This window comes from Canis lupus, chromosome 6, assembly GCF_003254725.2.
Source record: "Canis lupus dingo isolate Sandy chromosome 6, ASM325472v2, whole genome shotgun sequence".
NCBI classification, from domain to species: Eukaryota; Metazoa; Chordata; class Mammalia; order Carnivora; family Canidae; genus Canis; species Canis lupus.
The window spans coordinates 1,301,768-1,329,143 of record NC_064248.1 but is presented as its reverse complement, the minus strand read 5'-3'; the positions used below and the strand labels follow the sequence as shown (position 1 = coordinate 1,329,143).

Here is a 27,376-nt window from a genome sequence, read left to right as displayed (position 1 = left end):
CGTGCTGGGAGTCAGGGCCCCCCCAGCTCAAGGAGGCGGGCAGCCCCCCCCCCCCCGCAGAGGTGAGCGCGGGCACCCGACGGCCCGCGGGGGCTCCCTGGGGCGGGGCCGGGCATCGGCGGCCGCTGCTCCAAGGGCAGCGTCGGGGCGCGGGGCGCAGGGGAGCCGCGGTGGGAAGTCCCGGGGACCCAGGCCCCTGCGCACCTGCGCACCTCGCGGCGGCCTGCCCGGGGCTCCTCGGGGCCCCCGCAGCCCGGAGCCGCCCCGGAGGCAGCCTGTTCTCGGGAATCCGTGAATTTGCTGCCCCACGGGGACTCTGGAGAATTCCGGGAGGCAACTCGCGGCCTCCCTTTGACAGAGTCACTTTTCATCCCTTTGGCTTCGGGCGCGGGCAAATGCACACAGGCGAAAATCAGTTAATAACTATGCACATTTTATAATAAATTTTAACAATTTAAGAGTCTGGTACAGCTTTATTATAGTTTTTATTTCACCACACTAATTCAGTGCGTAATAACCTGCCAGAAACACAGAATTCACTTGACATATGCTCTGAGCGCCAAGATACTGGAATATGCGGAAGAAAACCCTGGGGTCACACCCAGCTGTCCCCGCCCTCCCCGGGGCCCCGGGAGCGCCAGCAGCCCTGGGAGCGGGGACGCGGAGGGAAGCTGAGTCCCAGGCTGCGGCCCAGGCCCCCTCCCGCCCAGGGGCAGGGAAGGGCGGGAAGCACTAGCTCACAGTTGAACCACAGCACAACTCTGCCTGCCCGCCCCGCTGCACTCCTTGGATCTCTTTGGTGGCTGGAAGGTGGCATGCCTCATCTTGCCCAGCTGGCGCCTGGCCACCCCGGCCTCACTCAAGCCTGACCTGAGGCCAGTGAGACCAGGCCCGAGGAGCAGCGCCCGGAGCCGGCTCTAGCTTTCCTCCTTCCTTCCTCCTCCTCCTCTCCTTCCTCCCGCTGCCCCTCCAGCCTCCCCTGCCCTCTCTGCCTCGCTGGCCATGGAGCAGCAGCCTCTGCAGCACCTGGGAAGTGGTTAGAGATGCACATTCTTAGCCGGGCCTCAGTCCCACTGACTCTGAAATTCTGAGGGTGGGCCCAGGGCATCTGTGTCTTAGCAAACCCTCCAGGTGGCAGAAATTTGAGAAACAGGTTTGACAGATGGAGAGGGAGAGCTCTGGAAATGCCTGTTGACCCTCTGATCAAGCAGAAGGAGCGAGATCAGGGCGTAAGCTCTGCCTCTGCTGTCTCTACCTGGCCAGGAAGACAGGAGGCCTCAGGAGCCTCACGTGAGAACTAGGGACACAGGCTGGACCTGATGGGTGGCTGAAACAAAGTCCAGCAGAGACCCCGCAATGGCCTTCTCTTTAGGGAGAGACCAAGTGGACCACATCCTAGAAAGCCCCAATCCCTGTGGAGGGGAGGTGGTTCCTAAGGGCCATCTTAGCTTTAACATGGAGAGCAGTGGGGAGGAAAGGAGTCCATGACCAGAAAAAGTTAAAGACAGGGAAAAACCAAGCTGAGTGCGTGTGTGAGTGCATTGTGCACAGTATGAGAACTGGTCCAGGTCTCTGCTTCTTTAATTTTCTTTTCTCTCCCCTTTATCTGTCTCCTCTATCCCTTGACTACCATGATTAAGCCTCTCCTGTTCTACTGGGGAACACACCAAATCCTTCCCTAGATGTGGCAGGCTCCTTGGCCTGCCACCATCTCTCTCTGTGCCGTGAGGATCAATCTTGGAAGAGCTGCCTCCCCTCAAACCATCACTTCGAAGCTCCAATTCCATCTATGACCTCCATCATTGCAGGAAACTGTGCAGGCCGCCTCCTACTTTCCAAATCTAAGGGTCATTCCCCGACCCCTATGTTGCTTGATCTCTCTGGCATTTAACACCCTGCCCTCTCTAGGTTTTACCTTCTGACTGTCCAATGACGCTAAATAACTGCCACCGGGGATCCCTGGGTGGCTCAGCAGTTTGGCACCTGCCTTCGGCCCAGGGCGCGATCCTGGAGTCCCGGGATCGAGTCCCACGTCGAAGCAGGCATGGAGCCTGCTTCTCCCTCTGCCTGTGTCTCTGCTTCTGTGTGTGTGTGTGTGTGTGTGTGTCTTTCATGAATAAATAAATAAATAAATCTTTTAAATCAATAAATAAATAACTGCCACCTTCACCCTTCGGTAGCCTGAGTTTATAATTTGACAGTTCACTACCTATGCACAGTTTTGTAAATGCTACCCAAAATATGTTACGGAAATAGACAAGGTGTAGTCTACCTAATTTTTTCAGTGTCCCTTGAATGAAACTCCAGACAAAAATATTCTTTTAGAATTAAGGGCCAGAAAGCTCTCACTTTCCTTGAGGACCTAGCATATGACCTCATAAACAATGAAACTCAAAAAGTAGTTCTCAAAATGTTTGAAATAGGCAAGTCAATATTGTTGGTCCCGGCAGAGCACTGGCTAGATCTGATGACAATGATGGTAGCAGATTTCGAGTGTGAATAATGCCTTATTTCTTGATCTGGTTGCTGGTTAGGTAAGGCATTCAGGGTGTAAAAGTGTATGGAGCTGTATAATTATGGTATGAGAACTTCTTGGATATATATTATATTTCAGTAAAGTTTTTAAAGAATTCTAATTTCCCCTTCCTCACCAGGAAACTCTGATCAGATTAGTTGCTCAATTACATTCGTATACAACATTTTGACCTTATGTGCGCATTCTATTCTTTTTCCAATCTTGCTCTTCTACTCTAAATTATATTTTCCTTGGTACAAAATTTGTATCCTTAGTTTATGGTTATATAGTATAGATTTCACTCCATGTACACATCCACAATGTTTTATGGAAGTAGATGAAGTACAAAGTCTTTCTAGTAGGATAGAGTCTATTTTTTGTCTGTATGCTGAGCATATAGTAGCTATTCAATTAATGTTGAAAGAGAGAAAGAAAAGTTTATCTGTTAAAAGAGAGAGAGAGAAATCAGGTAGAAGCTGGTGGAGGACTTAAGGTTCAAGAAGGGTTCTTTGTAAGAAGAGAGAGAGCTGCGCAGATCTCCAGGGGGTGGGAAGAAGCCAGGAGAAAAGGATGTGTTGACAGTGAAGAGGGTGATCTACGAATCTTTCTCCCAGGAGAGGAAAGGAGATAGAACATAGGAAGGGGGTGAATTGTCTTGAATAGAAGTGAAGCCTCTTCTTCAGTATCCTTGATTTGTTTCTCCTCCTCTCTCTGTGCAACTTGTAAATAGTTGTAATGCCTCAAAATTCAGTCCTCTCCATCATAATCTGTCTCCTGATGATTTCATCTGAGATAGTTTGAAATACCATCTGTCCTCCAATGGCTCCCAAGGCTGTATCCGGCCCAGATCTCTGCTGTGAACTCAGGACTGCCCACTCAACATCTCTGCTGGGATGCTCAACAGACGCCTCAAAGTTAACAGGAGAAACACCGAACCCCTGATCTTCTCCCAAACCTCCTCCACCCACTGTCATCCCCATGGCAGGCCAACGAAGCTTGAGTCATCCTTGACTCATCTTTCTCTAAAACAACTATCCGATCCATCCACAAATCCCATTGCCTCCATCCTCAAAAAGAGAGAGAGAGAGAAAGTCTAGAATCCTAGCACTTTTCACATCTCCACTGTTACAACCTTGTCCAACACCATCCCCAATCACTGGGATTTTGTATTCTCTTTGCTAGTCTTCCTGCTTCTGCCCCAGCCCACCTACCACCTCTTCTCAGCAAGGTAATTAGAAGGATCATTTTTAGAGGTCTCCCCTCAACTCAGAGCCCAGTGCTAACTTGTATCTCCCTCAGAGTAAAAGCCAAAGCTCTTATGACGCCTCCAAGTGTCCACCTTGTTCCAGGGCCACCTTCTCCTTCCCTCCTCCTAGGATTGCATCCACCCAGGCCCTATTGCTATCCCTGCATCCTACCCTCCTTCTCTGCTTTCCCTCTCCCCTTAACATGCTATTTGCAATTTACAATTCACCTTTCTGTCCTCACTTTTCGTCTTCCCCATTGGATGAAAATTACAAGAACCAAGTTTCTGTCTGGGTTGTTCACTGCTGCCTAGAAATACAGTTTGGTATACGACTAGTGTTCATTAACATTCATTGAATTTAATTTTCCCAAGTGATTCTCTTGCTTAAAACCCCTCAGTGATTCTTATCTCCCTCAGAAGAAAGTCCTCTTGTTTGTGGGCACCTGAGGCCCTTTGGGATCTGGCCCCCTGCCCACCTCTCCTGCCTCCTCTCTCACATTCTCCAGAACACAGCCCAGTGGAATTACCCATCACCCACTACAGTGTCTCATCCACTGCTGGCCTCCTCTCCCAAGAACACTCTTCCAAAACCACCTCTTTGGGGACTCATCTTGGGAGTCAGTCAAGTTAGGGTAGGCCCCACCCCTGAGTCCCCACCGTGCACTGTGCTCTTGCCTCTCCTAGCCTGTTCCAGTCTACACTGACACCCTTTGTGTACCATTCTGTTCTGTGCTTGAGAGCAGAGGTGCCTGTCGCTCTGAGGTTGGTACCCACAGCCCCTAGTCAAGGAGACTCTCTGTTAGGTGGTGGTGGTAGCGGCATAATTATTATCATTACTACTACTGTTACCTTTGATAACTATTTATTCAATCAATGACTCTCCACAATAGTACTAAGAGTCCACATGCGGCTGGACTGACTGACCAATTGATTGCTGTATTGACTGACTTGTTCTACACACCAGAGTGACAGGGTGAGTGCCTCTTTCCACCCAGAGCTGTTTGCCCCTTGAGCCTCATCTTCAAAGTACGAAGAGGGAGTATAGCATATCACGAGGGAGGCAGAAGTCACCTTGACTTCCCCTTAGCAATCAGAATGGCTTCAAGGACACTTCTGGAGTCCACGGGCACCGGATGCGGTCCTCATATACGAGATATTTTTTTTCATTACAACTCAAATGTCCCCACAAAAGGATACATTTTAGTCCAAATTTATTACTGTCACGGGGCTCTTTGATCTGTCTGGCTTAGCTGCATCTCTTAAGTAGGCTGAGTGAGAAGGGACTTCACGTGGTCATTAGAAATCACCTATGGTGAAACTTGTGTCTGCATACCATCATGTATTCATTCAAATGAACCTTTAGGTTGTTTCAGTGCCGCTGGGAGAAGAGTCATGACTCCGGAGGGGTGGTCCCTGCCCTCGGAAAAGGCTCGCCCCACAGTTAGTAAAGGAGCCCCTGGAGTTACTTAAGTGTTTTTATCCTTCGTGTCAAGCTTTTCTTAATTAGAGGCAGATGTCTTCATCAAAAGACAAGAGGAAAGATTTATTTGGTCCTGGCTGCGTACACAGACTTCGGTTAGGTGATTCCGTTTAATCCTGCTGACTCTACTATATCACAGATTGAAGAAACTAAGACCCACTGAAATCACACAGCCAGCCAGGGCCATGCATTGGTAAGTGGTGGCGCTGAGATGCCTGAGCTGATCTGCCGTGCCCCCAAGGCCATGACCTTCCGCTCCACCTTCCTGGTGATGTGAACACCCTCTGAGGCCATTCCAAGAACATCCACTGCACAAAGTTGCCATGTCCAAACAAACTCCGCTGGGACTCATTTACAGCTTTTTGAAAGCCAGCAGCCATCCAATAAATTAAAACACAACACACACACACACACACACACACACACCGAAGTTGAAAAGAAAAATTGACACAAAGGAACAGCCTATTTATTTACTTATTGTTAATGGGCCCCAACCCGTCCAAGGACACAGTGGTGACGTCTGTCCCAGGCCTCTCCCTGCCCTGGGGGGATTTTGTGAAGCCTGGGTTCCCTTGGCTTCCTCTAGGAAGTGGCCCAGGAAGAGTGTTGACTGAAGCAACTGTGCCTGGAGAGGCAGAGGGCCTATGGTGTTCAGGCCCTAAGAGGGCAGAGGGAGGAGAGCAAGAAGAGGTACCTACCCATGGCTGCATGAGGACCCCCCATGTTGGACACTCTGTGAGCTCAGGGCAGTAGCCCTGTCTCAGTGGCCACAGCCCTACCTATGTCCCAGCTCCGGGTGACAGCCTGACCCTCAGTGAAGCCATCCATGCCCCAGCCAAAGGCAAAGCCTGCAAGCAGACACCAAGCCTGCAATGCCACCTCCCCTGGGCCTCTTTTCTTCACTGGGCTTCCATCACCCTGCCTCCACAGTGGGTTTTTGTTTGCAAGAAACGTCTCTCCCTGGGCACCTCCCTTCAAATCTTCAAATTATTACACAGATCCACTGCCGGGCACAGCGACTAGGAATTCCATCAAATGCTTCATTTGGAGGCTTTGAATAGCCTCTCCTAACCAGAGCGTTTCTGCCACGGCTCAGAGTTTTATTGTTCCAAGAATAGGAATCACTCTGCACCCACGTTGTCTGGGAGGCAGGTATCCTGACCTACCTGACAGGTACCCCGAGGAAGTTCCCACCCCCTGCTGGAGGGCTGGGATGGGTTTAGCTACACCCACCATAACTACTGTTCATGTGAATGTTTCAGGACTTGTAGGCCATAACTTTTGGGGAAAATCCTCAGTCCCAGGAGCTGTGTTTTGGCACAAATCCCCCTCAAGACTTGAGAAGTGATACCAATCATCCAGTGTGTTTTAAAGCCCCTGGAAAAAAAATCAGTAAAAGTGCTTTTCCCCCTCCTGAGCTACTTTCCCCGTGTGGGGGCAGGTGGAAGCCCCTGGCAGCCCCCCGACACAGGCGGACGGGGCTCTGGGCTCCTCGGGACTCTAACTCAGGACAGTGAAAATGGCTCCCTCTGCTTGGGCCTGGCTTTCAGGGACATCTGTGAAGTGGTGTCAAGCTGATTGAAAGGAAACCTCTCCTTCGGGTATGACTCAAGAACATTTCACCCAGAAGGAAGATGTGGGGGCGAAAACAAATCAATGAAGGATTTGCAGATAGATGTTCTTTGGGCCCAAGTACAATTTACAAAATGCAATGTAAAGAAGATAAATCTCCTCCCCCTCTCTGCCAGCCCCGAGCAGGTTCCTGAATAAAAACAACTCTGCAACAGAACCTTAGGCTCAGCTAGAAGTGAGTTTCCTCAAAAGGCACAGGGATAGAGATTAGGAATTCCTCAAATCCTACAAGCGGCATTGCATTCCCGTCTAGCCGCCTAGCCTGGGGAGGTAGGGGGGCAGGGGGAGGGCGAGGGGGGGACGGGGGGGGGGGGGGCGGGACAGGTGCCAGCGCCGCTCTCCTGCCGGGATGGTTTGCGGAAAGTTGGATGCACCGAGTTCTCCAATAACAACACAGGGGAGCAGCCGCACGGCCCCTCCAGGCCACCCGAGCGGCAGGTCACTGATTTAAGAGGCGAGTGAACCCAGGCTTATGCCCTTTTAATGATACCCTGCGGGAGGGGACCCTGCAAGGAGGAAATGGTGCTGCACGAGCCCGAGCTCCAAGAGTCATGTTCCCCGGCTCCCCCCGCTCCCCCGGCTCCCCCAACCACGTTGGCAGCCAGGTGAAGCCAGGGCCAAAACAAACGCGCTGGGAGCTACCTCCGGACCGCCCCCCTCACCCCCTCCCCGTCCTCCAAACCCTATGAAAACTTGATTTGTCTCAACTAAACACAAGCTGGGAAATGGGAGAGGAGGCAGAGGGGAAGCGGGAAAGACAGGGGCCAGGCAGTGTCCATGCAGTCAGTGGTATCATTGATCTAGAGCCGCACGGGCCCCAGAGTGCCATCGACAAGGATCATACCTCCTGCTGATCTCGGGGGAAATTCTCCAAGATCCATGGCTGGGAGTTTAGGAGAATCTCTAAGCCACCGGGAAGGAGCAGAGCACTGCAGCTCCTCAGAATGATGGACCAGGGCGAGCTTTAATTAACAGGGTCTGATGCCTCTTCTTTTTTGGTAACTGAGCAGATTTAAAGGGCTAGAGTCCCAATTTGGAGGGTGCTGGTGGTGCTCTTCCTGCTGCGGCTGCTGCTGCTCCAGCCACTGCCCCGGCTGCTGGGAGGCTTCCTGCGGACCTGTCCTTCCAGCGAGGGACCAGCCGAGGGTGGGAAGGCGCGGCTCCTGCCCCGGGGCTCGGGTTGCGGTTTGAGATCAAAACCACAGGGCTGTGGACCTGGGCGCGGCCCGCCTGATGGAGCGCCAACATCTCAGGTGCCGCCTCCGGACCAGGGAGGAGGGTTGGGGTCCCTGGGTGCAGGTGGCACCACGGCCACCCTCCCCAGACGTGGAGCTGGGCGGACAGCACCTGGAGAAACACACACGCGTGCGTCTGCTCATGTACACACATGCCTGCCCATGCACACTCACAGCTGCCCATGCACACATGCCTGCCCACGTACTTGCATACCTGACCGTGCACACACACGGCCCCCCTTCTAGACATCCAGATGCAGAGGCGCAGGGCCTGTGGCCAGCCAGATGTCTTACCCATACACCAAGAGAAATAGTTGTGACTATTTCTCCAGAGCACGACCAGGAGGGGAGACCGGGATAAGGTGGTGGAGGTAGGAGGGCAAGAGCAAACCCATGTGCAGAGTTGCCTGGCTCCCTGGCTGCCTTTCCGAGAGCAGGGCTTGAGTCAGGGACAGTTTCAATTCAAGACGGTCCCCCCCAGGGAGCCTCTGTCCCCACAGCCTCTTTCTACTTGCTCTTGCCAGTCTATCTGTGAAGCCTTGGCTTGACTAGGACCTCAGCGTCTCATGCCCATCCTGGTCTGTCATATGTGTGGCATTCATGCAAGTGACTTTCCGGTGATGCCTCTTTAGCCGATACAGTAGTACCTTATGCGCTGTTTTATATTTTAGTGCCACTTTCTCCTAGTAGGCATACAAATAAATCCGGCCGATGAGGCTCACCAGTCTCAGTGTTCTGCCTCAGGGTGTGAGTGCCGACGGGCATCCCAGGGGGCATCCGGCTTTAGAAAGGGGGTGAACCTCCGATCCCTTCCGCCTCTGCTCTGAGCACATGTGTGACCCCTTCCCCTCCTGGGCCTGGATTTTCTCATTTGTAAAACGTCAGTGTCGAACTAAGCCAGCAACGCTCTTAACAGAGAGGGGGACACAGGCACTTTTAGAAAACATATTCCATTAACCGAACACCGAGCTTGACCACATCTTGGCTGACGGGGACAGCACACTGCAGAGGGCATGCGCTAAAAAGTCTCGAGAAACACTGTGCAGAATCATCTCCAAGGGCCTCGGCGTCAGTGAGAGATGGAGCGGGTTGGATACTCTCTCCCAGATCACAGGCGCTGCTCTGAGAGATGGAGCCTGCACGCAGCCTGCTCAGGCTGGCAAAGGTCAGAAAGAGGTGCCACTGTCTATTCCAGCCGAGCCGGGCAAAATCACTGAACAGTACAGTCTCTCTCCACAAAAATCTCTCTTTCCCCCTACCCTGGCCTTTCCTCTCACCCTGAGGTGCCCAGAGTCCTCATGCCCACCGGCAATAAAACCCTTGTCAGCAAAGACTCTGCTATCACCCATCCAGACATCTGTTCAAAGTGGTTTCTGGTCCTCCGTCTTCCTGGGAGACTTGCATGTGGCATCTTCTCTCGCCTTTTAAAGACACCGGGCAAGGGGACCGGTCAGATCAGGGCTGGGGGTGGAGGTGGGAGATGTGTGCCTGGCACCAACAGTGTTCCCACAGCCTCACCACCCCAGAGCCCCCTGGCACCTCATGGGTGTCCCCAAGGAGGTGGCCTCTGGGCCGGTGGAGGCTGGCACAGCGGACCACTTGACAAGGAAATGTCTGAAGGTGAATGGGGGATTCCAAGGTCTATTCACTCCAGCCAGAAATTCCTCACATCCTTGGGGTCTCTTTTCTGGTTTTCAGTAATAAAATCAAGCCCCCAGTTTTCAGACTGACAACAAAGAGAATGTTCACGGAGGGGGAGGGGCTGACGTGCAGGGAGGGGCAGCGGCCTCAACACCCCTTGGCACACCCCTTGGCTCGGAGTTGTCTTAGAGCGCTCACCCCACATCACCACCATGATGGCCTCACAGGACTCCAGGCCCCAAATGCCACAGTTCAAATCTTCCCTCAGCACTCTCCACAGCTCCTCAGAACAAAGAGCTGTGAACCTGGAGATTTAACAGAAAGCCAGGTCCCCTGGCAGACATGATGGCTGCCTCAGCTCTGTGGGGAGGCCCCCAGCTGAGGAGGAGGGGCAGGCCATCGGCAGCATCCACCACCAGGAAGTGCCCTCAAGATGATCCTGACCTCTCAAAGTCCAACTGAAGAGACTACGACTCAGAGAGAAGCAGAAGCTCCCTCCTATCTAAGCTCTGCCATTAGCATCCCTCTGGCCTGCCTCTTCTCCAGTGACTGACAGCTGGGAATGCCCACACTCGTCATGCCTACTGCAGGAGCTTGACTTTAGCAGACCTCTGCAAGATAAGCTTACCAGAACACGACCAGGAGGCCCAATCCCTGTATGAGGGAGGAATAACTTTGTGGAGCCTCGAAACTGGCCTGTCTGCAGATCTGCTTCTGTGAATCTGGCTGTTCCCTGCAGCCACTCAGCTTTGGCCACCCATGGGCCCTCTGTGATGCTGGTGCTGAGTGCTCCAGACCACTCTTCCCAGGCACCCCCTACTCACTGGCTTTCTTGTTGGCTCAAAGAAGGACTCCAGGAAGATGGGGAGGCCAGGGAAGAGAAAACCACAGAGGGATGATCCCTATCCCCACTTCCCTTCGGAATGGCTAAGACCAGCCTTGCCCACCTCAGAGGGGTGCCAGTAGCCATGTCGCTCAATGGTCAGACCACCAGCTGTGCCACACCACCCCCACCCTGGGTCTCCTCAGCCATGGCAGTCCTGCCGGGTTGACGCCTCCCTCAGGGGTCTGAGCACCAGCCACCTCGGGGCTCTTCTAGTCCAGTGAGACCACCTTTCTCTCTCATTCCCTCAGTCCCAGGGATGGTAGCTGTTCTTTCAATTACTAATTCTTGGGGTTATTTCAGCTTTCCAATTCCTGTGCAACTAGTCCTGTGTATTGAATGCCATCTGTTTGAAACATCTAGTGTGGTTTTGTTTTCCTTGCTGGACAAGAATTTTCCTTGGAGATCTCCAATCTGAGCATTCTGATAGTCATGAGCAAGTCATAATCTGAACATCCTAGCCCTTATGATGCATTTGAGAATATAAATGTTAACATTCATGAATTGAAAGAAATTACAAGAAAGAGTAAAATATTAAGACCCCTCTGCAGGTTGGAGCCCATTGGCACATCCTTATATTACATATTTGTCACTTATGACACCAAATCTTTGCATATCAGAAAGAAAAAATATCCCTGGTCTAATTTTAGGTCTATTGAAGTCAAAGCAAAAGAATCGTAAGGCCAACTTAGGAAGTCAACAGCGAGAAAACGGAATTGAACACCAGCCCAGCAGGGAAGGACTCTGGGTAATTCACACATTCTATTCCGCTTATTATTTAGCTGTGTTAGGTGTGTTAGGTAAATGGTAGTATGTTTCGCTAATATTTTGGAACTTGGACAGTGTGGACTTTTAGGGAATTGAAGGATCTTAATTCATCTCTCATTTCATCCTCTTGGGGGTCTGTGAACAGCCCACTGAGAACAAAAGAGCCCTAGGCAGAGCTTGGACAAGGTGTCCTAGTTCGGACCAAGGGAGGATCTGGTGTCTTCTCCTCCACACTGAACACATGATGATGAGGCCTGAGAGCAAATCTTGGTGGCAGAAAGAAGCAGCCCCGAGGGGCTAGCAAGGCCTGCTCTAAGCAACGTCCTATCCAGGCAGGCTGTCTGCAAAAAGACAAGAAAAGCAACAGAGTGACCATGTGTGGCATGGACTTTCTGAGCACAGGGACCAGAACTGCTCACTAATGCAGTTCCCAGGCTCAGACCAGTGATTACTAAGTCTTCTTCCTTTGGGAAGTCTCTCATAAGAGTAATAAAGGCAAAAAGGCAAAAATCACAGACAGCAAAATTATCCCCTCTTCTACAGGGGACAGGGATAATAGTGTGAGGCAAGGGAGCAAAGGCCTTTGCATTCCCTGACATCATCTCTACCTCTTTCCACTCTTCCAGGATCCACGTCAAGTCCGATCCAGTGTGAACTAGCCTAGAGATCTGGCCATTCACAAACCATCCCCCTCTCTGTCCCACTGCCACTGGCTTCATGGAAGCCATTTGCTCTCTCATCTGGTCTCCTACAAGATGTATCGAAATGAATGCCCCCACCTCCACCTATCCATAAATAGTGTCTAGTGTCCTGCTAGGCATCAGAGATAAAGCCCAGCCCTCAGGGAGCTTAAGAGGTTGCAGAAAGACAAATATCAAACAATTGTAAAGGAGAATGAGGGCAAATAAGAAGACATGCACAGTGCTACTACCAGTTGTCATCAAAGGACTAACTTACTCTGGGGAATTGGAGAAGGTTCCCGAGGCTGGTGGTGAAACTAGGACCTGGAAACTAAGTAGGTATTGATGATGTGATGGGGAAGAGATTGTTCCCCTGGGCACCAGGCAAGGCCAGGGAATGGAAGAAAACCAGTTCAGTGTTGCTCATGAAGTAAGACTGGTTCATGGTCAGATGGAGAGGTAAGCAGGAGGCACTCATGAGGCTTGGGACTTCATGGTCAGGGAGACAGGAAGCTCCCGCAGGGCTAGGCTGGATTGTGACACAGTGAGGGAGGCACCTTTATAAAAGATTCTTCGTCAATATGGGATATCTAAGGAATCTGTTCTCTAACACAAGTGAGCAATGAAGGAAAATTGAACAAGGGTTTACAATAGGAGCACAATGGAATCAAGCTTACTACGAAACATTTGTTCCCCATGGTGCTTGGGATAAAATCAAACTCCTTAATCTACCTAAAAGGTCCTTAGTAGGGGCACCTGGGTGGCTCAGTAGTGTGAGCATCTGACTCTTACTTTCTGCTTAGGTCATGATCTCGGGGTGATAAGATCGAGCCCCATGTCAGGCTTTGCACTCAGTGGAGAGTCTGCTTGAGATTCTCTCTCTCTCCCTCTCCCTCTCAACAAATAAATAAATTAAAAAATTAAAAGTCCTTTATAAGCTGCTGGCCTCAATGTACCTTTTGTCATCTCCTTCCAGATCCCCTTCTAATTCCTGTCAGCTACAGACACATAAAAGCACTTGCAACTCCCATAAGAGGCCATCTCTACACATCTCTGGGCCTTGGCACATGCTCTTCCTTCAGCTTCGAATGTCCTCCCTTGCTGCCTTAGTGAACAGGTATTCTTTGCCCTCACATCCTTAGTGCCTGGTACAGAGTGCTCCCACAACAAATGTTGGCAAATTGAAATTCTATATGTTGGCAAATTGAACTCCAATAAAAAAAATTCTGGTTCAAATGAACTGGAGGATATACTTCCACATTAACAAGCTAAGTGAGCTTAACTCCTTGGTGAAAAATGCAAAATGTGTAAAACTCACACCTGCGAAGTTCCAATAAAAATGTCAACGGTTGGGGCATCTGGTAAGCATCTGACCTATTATCAAGGGAAAGTCTGAGCAATAAGTAAATAGTTGTCTTATTTGTTAGAAAAATACACGTTTTTAAATTTTCTTATTTTTCTCACATTAGTCAAATTATCTAGAGTTGTCTCATTGTGACCCTGCCCACAGAATCAGGCTACACAACCCAAATGCAAGAACAAAAGGTTTCCTGGAGGCAACCACTTCTCTAGTCTTGCCCACAATCTGTTAAATCATAGGAAAGACATAGGTCCCAATTTGAACAAAAGGTATTCATTTCCATGAATATAGAATATATGTGCACAGAGATTTGGAGTTACCGCTTACAAAAGCATCAAAGTCACAGCACAGATTTACAGATAAAAAAGATGTCTACCCCATTCCGAGGGTGTTAAGGTAGAAATGAAAATCCCCACACCTACTGCCTCATGAGATTTTTGTGAACACATGGGCTCAATTGCATAAGTGTAAGGTGTTGGTAGAGGTCTCCCCCCGATACCAGATGAAACTTCTTGATCAGCTCTTAGGCCCTGTCCTCCGGCAGCCCCCATTGTCACATTGACATGGCTGGTGTGGATTCAGTTCAGGTGTTGCTCCACGCCCCTCTCCGCCCTGATGGCAGGGCACAGAGCTTTGCCTCCCTGAATCACCCGTGAGTCTGGGTTTTGCTCCATAGCCCTAAAGTTCAAGTGTTCAGAGGGTTCGCAAATAGCAAAATGGCTAGAACAAACAGGTGCTCCCTGATTCATTCTCTCCAACCATCTCAGATTCCATTCTCCCCAGTTCTTCTTGCCTTCCTCCTCCCTTCTCTCTATTCCACTTCCTTGGCTGAGAGGGTGGCACTCCTGTGCCACGGAATACCTTAGGAGAGAGCCTGACGGATTCAAAGCAAGAACTAGACTAAAGGATAAGTGTCATTAGTGAAATATGTTCCCAGGGCCCAGGGATCTCTGGGCCATAGGAGACCCCTCTAAGTCCTGACACAGAGGTGCAGCTGGGGTAGACATTGGGTCCTCCAGCTACACACTGGCTAATGCAGCAGCCTGGGGAAGCAGGGAGCCATCCCTGGGTGAATTTCCTGGAGGTAACAAGCAGCTCATAAACAGCTTGAAGGATAGTCTTGCTCCATTCACCTGACCTTGGGTACCAGCACAGCTGGCCGTGCCATCTGAGCCTCTCGGAGTACAGCAGCCCCAGCAGGGTGCTCTGGATAATACATTTTGTGAGCGGCAGTGTCATTTCCTTACTGTCACTTGTCAAGGCCATCTACTGACAGTCAAAGGCCCAACTTCCTCTCCTTATCTAATACCCAAGGGAGACGCCAAACTCAACAATAAAAATCATTGGCTTATAAGACAACAAACCAGTCAGACAGGCCTGTATATACAGGCATAAGCTGAGGCCAGAAGAAGCAAAGCCAAGTGATGTCCACAGTCCCAGTGTTCTAGTTCCAAACACAGAAAACCTACCGTGGAGAGAAGGCTACAAACAGTGGGGTTTGGACAAAGGGCAGCCTTGTCAGGGGTGTGTGAACAGCCACCAGCCAGCCCTGCAACCAGGGTCCTTTCTAGCCAAGAACTGGGAGTCTTGCAAGGAGGCTTGAGCAGGAAATGAAATGGGAGCTGCCAGGATGCCCAAAGCACCCACTCCCTTCCCCCAACCAAAAGATCCTATGTGGTTCACTCCATCCAGGCCAATTATAGTCCACAATGAGGTTGGACTGGATTTATGTCTTCCCTGGCTAGTGTCCTTGTTAATTTCTATGTAACTTCTACATGATTAATACATGCTCATCATTGAAAGAAAGCACAGAGAGGTAGTTTCCCCAAATGGTGTCATCTAGGGGTCACTGCCATTTTATTTCCATTCATTGCCAAAAAGATCCTGGCAAAAGCTTCCCTCCCACCACCTGCATCTTTACACACTAAGGTGACTGGGCTCTGAGCCTCTCCTGGAGGACCCCACTAGGGCAGAGGCTGAGGTGCAGGGGTTCAACTTGGGCAGGTTGTCCTTACAGGCCAAGACCATTTCCTTCTCAGGTTAGAGAACTTGCACGTTTTAAAAGGTAAAGACCATCATGGAGCCAATCACCATCTCTTCCAGGGACTTGGAAAGCTCCAAGAATCCAAGGACAGCTCAGAAAGAGGGGAGGAAGATCACCACAACCCTAAAGGAAAAACATGGAGGCATTTGTGATGGCGGAATTGGAATTGGTTGAGAGTAGGACAGAGTTCATCTCTTACTGGGTCCCTCTCTAGCTACTGGGTACAGCTTACTGGTCCCCCAGCTCCCACCATCTCATCATAGCTTGTGCAGACGGAGTAAATGTTCATATGGTCTCCCTTCCACCCTGAAGGGTAGGGAAGGATGAGACACTGGAAGTGTGAATAACCCAAAGTACAGAAAACCAGTGATGTGAAGTTCTGTTGGGTTTTCCTCTAGCCAGAGGTAAGTAAGTATCTCTTTATTGGTCCTGAATATAGCTGGATTCAGAAGCACAGCTAAAAGCCAGGGCTAGGTAGGACTAATACTACTTTACAAAAAAAGAAAATCAGTTCCTATTTTGTATATTATCATCCCCCGGCCCACCTGGACCACAGCCTCCTCAGTAATAATAATAACATGAGAAGGAAGAGAGGGCAGAGGGAGAGGAGGTGCGTAGAATTCTTTCCTTGAATTCATACTGCAATGGTGGCCAAGCAGCAATCTTAGGCATATCCACCTGAAGGGCACCACACTGCTAGCTCCCTCATTCATGCTAATCCGCATATTCCTAGCTTTTCCCTCTCGCCCTCTGTTTCATGTGGCCAACCTCCGCAGCTAAACTTTTCTTAGCATTTCTAAGCCCATCTGAGATTATTCATTGAACAAACCCATTCAAGACTCTCTCATTGAAACTGCCCCAGGTAATAGTGTAGCCTGAACAATGCCAGCTTTGGGACGTAAACCACTCAAGTAAATTTAGAGCAATATCTCCAGCTCCCTTTTTCAGCCACAGGAAGAATAGGCACTGCTAGGTTGGCTTATGAATCCCCTTGGATTCCTAAATTTTAGTTCTTGAAATAGATGCCATCACATAGCAAAGGCTAAAGACGGAAACCACCAGTGTCCTACATCCCAAACTGGAACCCATCCTTGAAAATCTTCTGGACAGAAACCAGGAGTGGTACATATGTCAACCCCTAAGGCTTTCTGAGAACTCCCAGTGCTTCTTGATGTCTCCATATCTGCCCAGGCACCCAGGAGAATATCCAAAGGTACTCTCAGTCCGGCTAGTGCTTCAGAGTCCAAGCTACTAAACTCAAATATCCTGGACCACAGAGAGGATCTCAGATGCCTCTCTCTGGTCTTCCCATAGCTTGAGAAAGAAGAGAGAATTTGGGGAATCAGGGTGCTGATGGACATGCTCCTGGGTAACTTTCATTTGGTCTTTGTGGCTGAAATCAGACATCACCTCACCCAGGAAGTCTTCTGTCATGCACAAGGTTAGGCTCCCATCCTCTGTGCCCTCAAAGCAGCATACACTTCCCACCCAGACTTACACTCTAAGTTCCCAGACACCTCTCTGCTCCCTCAAACACACTGGACTATGTGCTTTTGAGCCTAGGGGCTATGTCTTACTGGTCCCTCTGCAAGGCTATTGCAGTGACCTCCTGCATTTGCTAGTGTCCTGAACACTCCTAACCCCAAATTTGAGTTTTAAGACCTGGCTTGTGCCTATTTATACCAAGATTAACATATTCCACTCACCCTCACCCCTAATTACTGCAGCTAGGGGAAATGAGAAGTGGGAATTGAAAACAGATCTCTCCAAGGCCAAACCAATAGAAGAGGGTTTTGTAGTGTCACAGTCAAGGTCGGGAAAGAGACAGACACTCTTCCAGCATAATAAAGTCCAAAAATTATGCTAGCAGTAAGACATGAATCTTGTATGTAGATCATTGAGGTCTGTGGGCAGGAGATTAACACTTGCAGTATAAGTGATTTGTTGTTTAAAGTAGTTTGGGAAAATCATAGAAGAAAAGAAGAAAAAAAAAAAAAAAGCAAGCTTCCTACCCAGAGAAGGGTCCCCTCCCTTCTCTCCTCTGACTTCTAGGCTCCAAGCCTCTCCCTCATTCTGAGCATCAGCAAAATGAATGGAGACTTTAATATAATGAGGAGCTGGGACACCCCAACCAAGGGAATATCCCAGCCCAGCAAAGGAAGAAACCAAAATGAAGCAGAATGAACATAAAAAACAGGTCTGAGTGAGAGATCTGGTCAACCGGGGAGACCTCCATGTGGGGGCCAACACCCTGAAGGTCTGGGCAGGGAGGGCCTGTTCTTGGTATGATGCAGGAGTTTGAGCTAATTAGTTTAAAGCCACAATGCCCACACCCTTCAACCCATTACCATTCCAGTCCTGTATAGTTTAGATTCTATCACAAGGAACTGGATTGAAGAACACACTGAACTTTCCTTGAGGTCATATGTGTGTTGTACATGTGTGTGCACATGTGAACAGGCACTTGCCTGGCAAAGTAAAAGAAAATATTATCCCTCCTTCCCCAGGTCAACAGCAGGCACCTAGGATACCTCTAGGGTCATTGACAGGAAGGTAAGGGGACATCTGGAGGAGGGCACTCAGCCACAAGGGAGTCCACAGTCTAATATGTGGGGTAACTGAGAGGTCACTAGGCATCTACAATATAGTATAGAAAGTGCTACATAGAAGTGCCAAGATGCTTTGAGGACATAGAGAAAGGGCACCTTAGGGCTTAGGAAGGCTTTCTGGAGAAGGTGGTATCTATGTTGAGCTCTGAAGATCAAGTAGAAGTTAAACAGAAGCATGTCCCTAAAATACCCACCCCACCCCCACACTTGGAGAACAGCTGCAAGCCTTCCTGTGGGTCTAAAATAAGGAGACCAGTGTGGAGTCACACACATCTTGGATGTGTCAGAGGCTGTTTATTCCCCTTTTGTGTCCCTACCCCTCACAGACCTTCTCGCTTACCTATGTCCCTGGAGGCGGTCCCAAATCCTTTCCCTGGAGCTGCCAAAGTGGTCCCAAAGCTGTTAGCTGGGATGAGAAGATGAATTTGCAGTGTCCACACAGCCGGGGAGCCTCACCCCAGAGCCAGCCCAGCCTGGCCCCTTGGAGCCCACTGAAGTCGCGCCAGACACTGGCTAGGCTGCCTCCCCAGACTGCAAGAGGGAGAAGTGTGCTGTGAGCATCCTGGAGCCCAGCCAGGCCTCTCTGGCGAGGCAGGCAGGTGGAGGAGGAGCTGGAGAGAGCCTTGTAAAAACTCCAGAGGATCAAATTAACTCCCAAGGAGCTGTAGAAGCAGCAGGCCGACTGCCACCTCTAGGTCCACTGCAGAGCAACACCAAGGCTGGTAGGGTTACATGCCCCCCTTATAGTCCTCTGGATATGGCCCTATTTAACTTCATCTTGCTGCTTAAATTTGAGCTCTGACCCCTACCCAGCAACACACTCTGGCTTGAATCCTTTGCTATGAAACTGTTTTCTTGCTTTAGGCTTTTTTAAAAATGTAATTTTTATTGAGGTGAAAGTCACAAAACATAAAAGTAATCATTTTAAAGTGAACAATTCAATGGCATTTAATACATACAGGTGCAATCATCACCTCTATCTGGTTGCAAAATACTTTCATTGTCATAAAAGGAAACCCTATACCTATTCCATCCCCCCTCTATCCCCAGCACCTGACAACCACAATTTGTGCTTTATATCTATGGATTTATCTATTCTGGATATTTCATTTAAATATTATCATACAGTATGTGACATTTTGTGTCTGGTCTCTCTCTTACCATAATGTTTTCTAGGTTCATTCACATTGTTGCATGTATTAGACTTCATTCCTTTTTATGATCAAATAATATTCCATTGTATATATACACCACAATTTATTTATCCCCTGTTGATGCACATTTGAGTTGTATCTACCTTTTGGCTCTTGTAAACAGTGCTGCTGTAAATGTTTGTTTTCAATAGTTTAGGATATGGATCTAAGAGTGGAATTGCTGGGTCATGTGGCAATCATATGTTTAACTTAAACACACGTTTATCATGTTTTTCACAGCGGTCGAACCATTTTATATTCCTACTAGCAATTTATAGAGTTCCAATTTCTGCCCATTCTCTCCAAAACATCCTTTTTTTTTTCCTTAATAGCCATTTTTACAGTTGTGAAATGCTATCTCATTGGGCTTTTGACTTGCATTTCTTTAATGACTAATGATGTTGAGCATCTTTTCATGTATGTTGGCCATTTATTTATCTTCTTTGGAGAAATGTCTATTTGGATCTTTTGCCCATTTTTTTTGCCTCTTTTGCCCATTTTTAAATTAGGTTGTCATCTTGTTGAACTGTAAGAATTCTTTATATATTCTAGATATAAAACCCTGATCAGACATATGATTTGCAAATACTTTCTCCCATTCTGTAGATTGTCTTTTCATTTACTTAATAATGCTCTTTTTTTGAGGATGCAGAGCACATTTTTAAATTAAGTCTTTTATCTATTACAGGATAGTTAACATACAGTATTATACTAGTTTCAGGGATGCAGTTCTATACACCACCCAGCGCTCATCAAGATCAGAGTACTCTCTAATCCCCATCACCTTTTTCATCCTTTACCTCCATCCTCCTCCCCTCTGGTTACCATCAGTTTTTTCTATATGGTTAAGATTTTATTTCTTGTTTAGGTTCCTCTTTCTCTCTCTTATTTTTTCCCCTTTACTCATTTGTTTCTTAAATTCTACATGTGGAAATCATATGGTATTTTTCTTTCTCTGACTTATTTCACTTAGCAATATACTCTGTAACCTCACCTATGTTGCAAGTCGCAAGATTTCATCATTTTTATGGCTTAATAATACTCTTAATGTAAAAAAGTTTTAAATTTTGATGAAGTACAATTTATCTATGCTTTTCTTTTGTTGCTTGTACTTTTTATGTCACGTCTAAAAATTCATTGCCAAATCTGAGATCATAGATATTTGCCCCTATGTTTTCTTCTTTGAGTCTTGTGGTTTTAATTCTTTTTTTAAAAGATGTATTTATTTATTTGAGAGAGAGAGAGAGAACACAATGAGGAAGAGGAGAAGGAGAAAGAGTCTTAAGCAGACTCCATGCTGAGTGAGAAGTTCAACATGGGGCTCAATCTCATGTCTGAGATCATGACCTGAGCTGAAACCAAGAGTCAGACACTTAACTGACTGCACCATCCAAGCGCCCCTGGTTTTAGTTCTTATATTCAAGTCTTTGATCCATTTTGAGTTAGTTTTTGTGTATGGTGTCAGGCAGAGGTCCAGCTTCATTATTTTTCAAGTAAATTTCCAGTTTTCCCAGCACCATTTGTTAAAAAGACTATTTTTCTCCATTGAATGATCTTGACATCTTTTCCAAAATACATAGGCCATAAATGTATGAATTTATTTCTGGATCCTCAATTCTATTCCATTGCTATAGCTATCTATCCTGTGCCAAAACCACACTGTTTTGATTGCTATAGCTTTATAATAAGCTATAAAAACTTTCTCCTTAATCTTGTCTGAGCTCAGTAAAGAGGAGGTGACATGAATCAGTATCCCTTTTCCTAACTGGATACCTCATAAGCAACCCTTACTCTCAAATATCCTTTGAAGCTGTGGATTATGGCTCTAATTCTGAAGTCAGGGTGAAAGTAGAGAGGGAAAAGAGGGAGAGCCATGAGAAACGGTGTAAAAAACTTTCCCCTTCAGTGGGAGGATGGGAAAAATGGGTGAAGGAGAGTGGGAGGCACAGGCTTTCAAATATGGAATGAATAATTCACAGGGATGAAAGGTACAACATAGGGAATATACTCAATGATATTGTAATAGCGTTACATCATCACAGATGATAGCTACACCTGTGGTAAACATCGTATATCGTATAGACTTGTTGAATCACTGTGCTGTACACTGGAAATTAATGTAATATTGTATGTCAAGTATACTTCAATGAATAAATAGACAAATAAAATCCCCCCTTTAGTTCCTCATAAAAAGGAGGAACATAATGTAGTGAAAAGAATAAGGTCATGAGTGGATCTCAAGCCCAACTCTGAAGTATTAGTTATGTAGTGTTGGGCAATTTATCCTTTCTGGGCCTTGGTTTTCTCATGTGGAAAATGGGCTGTTATGAGAACTGCATACGTACCATAATGCACATAAAGCATTTGGCCCAGAAATTCTGCTCAGTAAATAGCACAACATGAATTGGGAAATGACTGTGGAAACATGGCATATCCTGACTACTGCAAAATCTGATTTTATATACCTACTCTGCAAGGGTGTGCAATGAGGATAGATTTTTTATTTATTATTTTTTTTTATTATTTATTCATGAGAGACACACAGAGAGAGGCAGAGACACAGGCAGAGGGAGTAGCAGGCTCCCTGCAGAGAGCCTGATGCAGGACGTGATCCCAGGACTCCAGGATCACGCCCTGAGCCGAAGGCAGACACTCAACCACTGAGCTACCCACGTGCCCCAAGACATTAGTTTTTTAAATGTCCTTACTTCCTTTTCTGTAAATGAGCCTCTTGATTAATTTGTAAAAAGTGTTATGTGAGATTCCATAATAGTGAGTAAATCTTTCTGTAAGTCCGCAAATAATGTTACCAGAAGCTTAGTGAGCAGAGAAGGCAAATTCATATCCAGAGTGAGGATATTTCAGTGATAACCACTCACTGTTCTCTCCCTGATGAAAGGGATCCAATATCATTAATCATCCTATATTTTGATTAAAGAAACATGCAAGACAGAGCTTATAGGGTTAATCCTCCTCAGAATTTCCTTTGTATGAAACATCTCTAGATGTTCAGATAAATCCCTAAGTAGAGATAGATGTGTCTAATTGGACTTTCCTTTGGAGAGGGAGCCCATTAAGAGCCTGGAAACCTTCAGGACTGCAGGGTGACTGGTTTGAGCTAAGTGCTGCAGAGGGACCCCAAGCAATCAGCAGGTGCTTATCCCCCAGCCTCCCCAAGGAAACATGCCCCTTCATCACTGGGCTAGGCTTGTACTTTTTCTGAAGGTTGAGTGGCTCTGCGTCACCTTTGCCAAAGTGGAGCCCATATGATCCCCTGCCTCTGTAGGTCACTTGTTTCCAAACTGCAGTTTGTCCAGGGAGTATGTGACTAGCAAAGGCTCAGTCCCCTGCCTGCCTCCAGCTGTGAGCGTGTCCAGGGAAATTTGTTCCCAAGCTTTATGTTGGGCAGGCACTGACACATCATGTGGGGAATTCTCCCAACACAAGCTGAGTGGTCAAAAGAGCTGGGTGTTAACAAGAATGACAGTGTCTACCACTTGGGATGTCAGAATGAGATCCTATTTAGTCTTGGTAAACAGAATACTGTTATTCTCCCAATCCTACCACAGTGAAGGCAAGAGAAATGAGCCAATAGAAAGACAAAACATGACATGACAGTGCTACCTTCGCTGGCCCTATCAACCATAGTCACAGAAGCCTTCCCACCTGCCACCTGAGCCTGGCATTTACTAGGCTCTCCATCCTTGTTGAATGGATGAATGGATAAATGAGACAATGTAGGCAGATCTAATTCATTTTATTCATCTCAGGCACAATATCTAGAATAATTGGAATTAAGCCCCAGGACTTCAAATGCTGCTAAACTGCAGTCTTCCTACTCTTACCTGCCCCCAACACATTGGTCAGATCTGAAAGATGGACTTTTTGCCTTCTTTCCAGTTTTTCATTGGAATGTAGGCCCCTGTATCCTGAAAACCCTCAATAACCCTCCCAAAAAGGGGCAGGACCTGCTGCCTATATCCCTGAATGTTGGCCAGCTGTTGGCTCAAGTCCGACCTTCAGCAGATTTACATCTGGCAACATACGGGGATAGATGCTGCTAATGGTCTGACTTTGGTCTTACTTGCTACAAGGAACTCTCCCATCTGTCCCATCTGCTGGGCCAGGGTCCTTACTGGCCCCAAGCAAACTCATGCACCTATGTTTAGCTGAATCAGCCCACTGACCAAAGCTGCCAAGCTCCTCAGATATCCACATGACTGGCAATACTCCCTACTAATCTTTAATTTTTCCCACTATTTAAAGGTACTCCTTAGTCTCCTTTCAGCTTAGTATCCCAAGGCTAAAACTGAAAAAATGATTCCAAGCTTTCCAGTTTTATCACTCCCTCCATCATAGAGATTTTTGGCTGAAACACTGGGGTCAAATGTTAATAACACAGTTTTCATGCAAATATAGAACGAACACACGTCAAAGATTTATTCAACTTATTGATGAGAGAATCAGAGGGTTGGGCAAATCTGATTCAGAAAGCATTTGAGGAACTGGGTATTGATAGGTTTTTGAAAAAAGCATGTTAGAATAAAGTTGTTAGGTTAGGTACAAAACTGGTTAATGTCCTGATAGTGCAGTAAGACATTCGGAGTTATCTTTTCTGCCAGACAGAAATCAATTGAATCTCTACCAGAATAAAAAATCATCGAGTTAACATGTAACTCCACAATGTCTGGGCTTTTAATCAATGACGAATAGTGAGTCAAACAAAGGTACATTCCCCTATAATTAAATAATGCTTTGGGGCCTGTTCAACAATGCCCCTGTGTGACATTGAAAGAAGATGTTGTTCTTTCTTTGCCTTATTTCCAAGATTTAGATGTTTTTCTTAACTCTGTGTATGGTTGTAAAGATCTGCCCAGGACCTGGGAAAGCTAGGCTCACAAGGAAATAAATGTCTTCAAACACAGACCTGCAGTGTTCAAAATCCCACAATGACACCCACATTGTAGTCTGCTCCACGCAGTCTGCTCCACGCAGACCCCTGAACCTTCCATCCTTGACTTTGCCTGAGCTTCGTTCCCTCAACCTGAAACCCTCTTCCCCTACTTTTTCATCTGGATTTCTCCTGTGCTTATGTCATGACATACTTCAGAAGGTACTTTCTCCAGGTACCCTTTCTGGACTCTCTCAAACCTGGGGGATCAAATCCTCCAATACAGCATCTATAGTGGTAATTCTGACATCACCAATTACTGGGTTCTTAACATATGCCAGTATTTATTCTAAATCATTTATTTTGTTGACCTTATCTAATTTAAACCTTTTCATCAGAAGATTGAACAAAGATAGCTTTATCCCATTTTCTAAATAAATATCACACAGCTGGAAAGTGGTTGAGTCAACACTCAAACACAGATCTTTCAGATACATAACTACCTTATTCCTCTACTCTAGAATGCTTTGCTTTCCACACTGCTCACAATCTTCATGAATTCCCTGAGGAAATGAGTTTTGTGGCACATACCCCTGCACAGAATGCCCAAGATTATATGAAAACTGAACAAGCCTGGCTCCTACAAAAAAAAAAACAAAGGCTATGAAAGAAGAGCATCTACTATGGGTGTGGTAGAGAACTCCTGGGAATTCTGGAGAGACCTTGGCTGGCAAAGCTCGGCCCTTGAACAAAGTGTACTGGTGTGAGGCACCTCTTGAATGAGAACCTTCAGGTCCCTTGAGATAGTAGAACTCTCCTGGACATGCTCACAGCGCATCTCAGCCTGAGCCTGCCAACATCCCGGAGGCTTTTATCACAACCCACCCCCTCAGCCTTCAAAAGCTACCAACCTGTATCATTCAGAGCTGCTTTTCCAGCTTCCCTGCAAACTATACATTCATTCATTCATTGTACCCAAAGGTGCTGAACACTTACCACGTGCCAAAAGCCATAACTAGGTGCTAGAAGTGGAGAAAGTTAGCAAATAGAAACCGTTGTCTGTCGGAGATTATGTTCCACTGTAGACAGAAAGCAACTAAATAAGTGTGTGCAGAAGTGTAAAATTACCGCTGGAATAAGTGCTACAAAGAAAAAGTGCAGTCCTGATACCATGGAAGAGAAAGGATCCATTGAACTGAGACCTGAAGGGCAGAAATGTATCAAAAGAAGCAAAGAACAAGTTGGGGATGGGAGTTAGGGAAGAGACATGTGTAGCAACCAGTTCACAGGAGAGTTAGAAGAGACCTAACTGATATTCTGAGAGATCATTACCTGCTCCTCTTTTTTATCACCTTGCCAAGGGTCATCTCTGTGTCTACTGGTTTCTCCCAGGACAATGTGCCCTTCTTCTCCAAAGTCTCCTCTGTGCAATCTCCCTATTACAGTTGAATTCACATAACGTTCTTCTTACATTCTTAACCTTATTCATTAATTTCTAAGCTCTGTTAAGGCAGGGATCATGTAGTATTCATCTTTATATCCTCAAGGCCTAGCACATTGCCTGGAAGACAATAGGCAAGTGATAAATGAATGAATGGATGGTTCAATGAATGAGAGCATAACTGGCACAGCTGTAATCAGTACAAGCCATAACTAGCCCAGCCACTTTGAGCAAGCTTTATCTCATTGACAGTAGGAAGCCCAGAGGAAGCCCCTAACACTTCAAAACCTAGTAAGAGTATCTGCCTGCCTGTCTTTAAATACTGCCCCACCACTGACTCCCCCAGATCGGGGTAGTGTCCTGACATCCTGGTATGCGGGGATGAATTATGAGTGTATCAGAAATAATTGGGTAACAAAAATAAAATCAACATTTGCAAATAATCTGGTTAAAATAAATTATGGGGTGTGTATTATAGTTTTAGTTTGCTTTCCCCCAAAGACTAAGGTATGATCTCATTCATGAGCTTATTTGCCATCCATATGAATCTTGTTGAAGTATGTGCTCATGTATTTTACCCATTTTAATGGGTTGTTTGTTTCCTTTTATTGAATTTTGAAAGTTCTTTATATATTCTGAATACAAAACTTGTATAACATATATGCTTTGCAAATATTTTCTCCCACAAATACATTTCTGTGCCTTATCTTTTCATTCTCTTAACAATGTCTTTTTTTTTTTTAAGATTTTGTTTATTAATGAGAGACACACAAAGGGAGGCAGAGACACAGACGGGGGGGGGGGGGGGGGGAGGGGAAGTAGGCTCCCTGTGGGGATCCTGATGTGGAACTCGATCCCAGAAACCTGGGATCACAAACTGAGCCAAACGCAGAGTCTCAACCACTGAGCCACCAGGTGCCCCCAATATCTTACAGACAAATGAATTTTTAAAATTTTTATGAACTAAAAATAAAATTTTGATGAACTCTATCAATTTGTATTTGTATGGATCATGCTTTTGGTATTTAATACATTTTTGCCTTTATGAAAAATCATTTTCACTTAGCATTGTGTCTTATTTTAGTTAGCATGTCTTCCAGATCCACCCATGTTGTTGCAAACAGTAGAATTTCCTTCTTTTTTAAGACTGAATGATATTCCATTGTATGTGTATATCACAGTTTCTTTATCCAATTTTCTATTGATAGACATTTGATTCCACTTACATGAGGTACCTGAAATAGTCAAACTTATAGAAGCAGAGAATACATTGGTGGCTGCTGGGGAATAAAATGAGGGAGAAATGGGGATTTATGGGTAAAGTAACAGTTATATGAGATGAATAAGTTCTAGAAATCTTCTTTGCAACATAGCACCTACAGTTAAGGCAGTGTTGTGACTTAAAAAAAAAAATTCAAGTTAAGTGTTCTTACCACACAACCCCCAAAGACAAGCAAAAGGATACAAGGAAATTTTTCGAGGACATGAGTATGTTTCTTTAATGATGGTGATGGTGCCATGGGTGTATACATATGTTCAAACTCATCAAGCTGTATATATTAAACATGTGCAGTTTTTTGTGCATAAATTATATCTCAATAAGCTATAAAAAAAGAAACTTTTGCTTAATATAGGTCACAACATTTTCTCATATGTTTTCTTCTAGAAATGTTATAATTTAAGTTCTATATTTAGGTCTTTGATTCATTTTGAATTAATTTTCTGTATAATATAGGGTATGAATTTAAGTCCCTTTTT

General features: G+C 46.6%; 1 protein-coding gene across 6 annotated transcripts in view; it reads right to left on the bottom strand.

Annotated features, from left to right (window-relative positions):
* The window catches only part of CALN1 (calneuron 1), a 522,356-nt gene extending 503,723 nt beyond the window's left edge, over positions 1–18,633 (bottom strand). The window contains exon 1 of one of the 6 annotated variants that reach the window (XM_035718174.2): positions 18,434–18,633. The gene's annotated coding sequence lies outside the window, so the exon portion shown is untranslated. Of the gene's footprint in view, positions 1–7,717; positions 8,030–18,433 lie in introns of those variants that run through there. The other 5 variants (XM_035718175.2, XM_035718178.2, XM_035718179.2 and 2 more) reach the window with 5 other exon arrangements.
* Between the last annotated feature and the right edge of the window lie 8,743 nt (positions 18,634–27,376).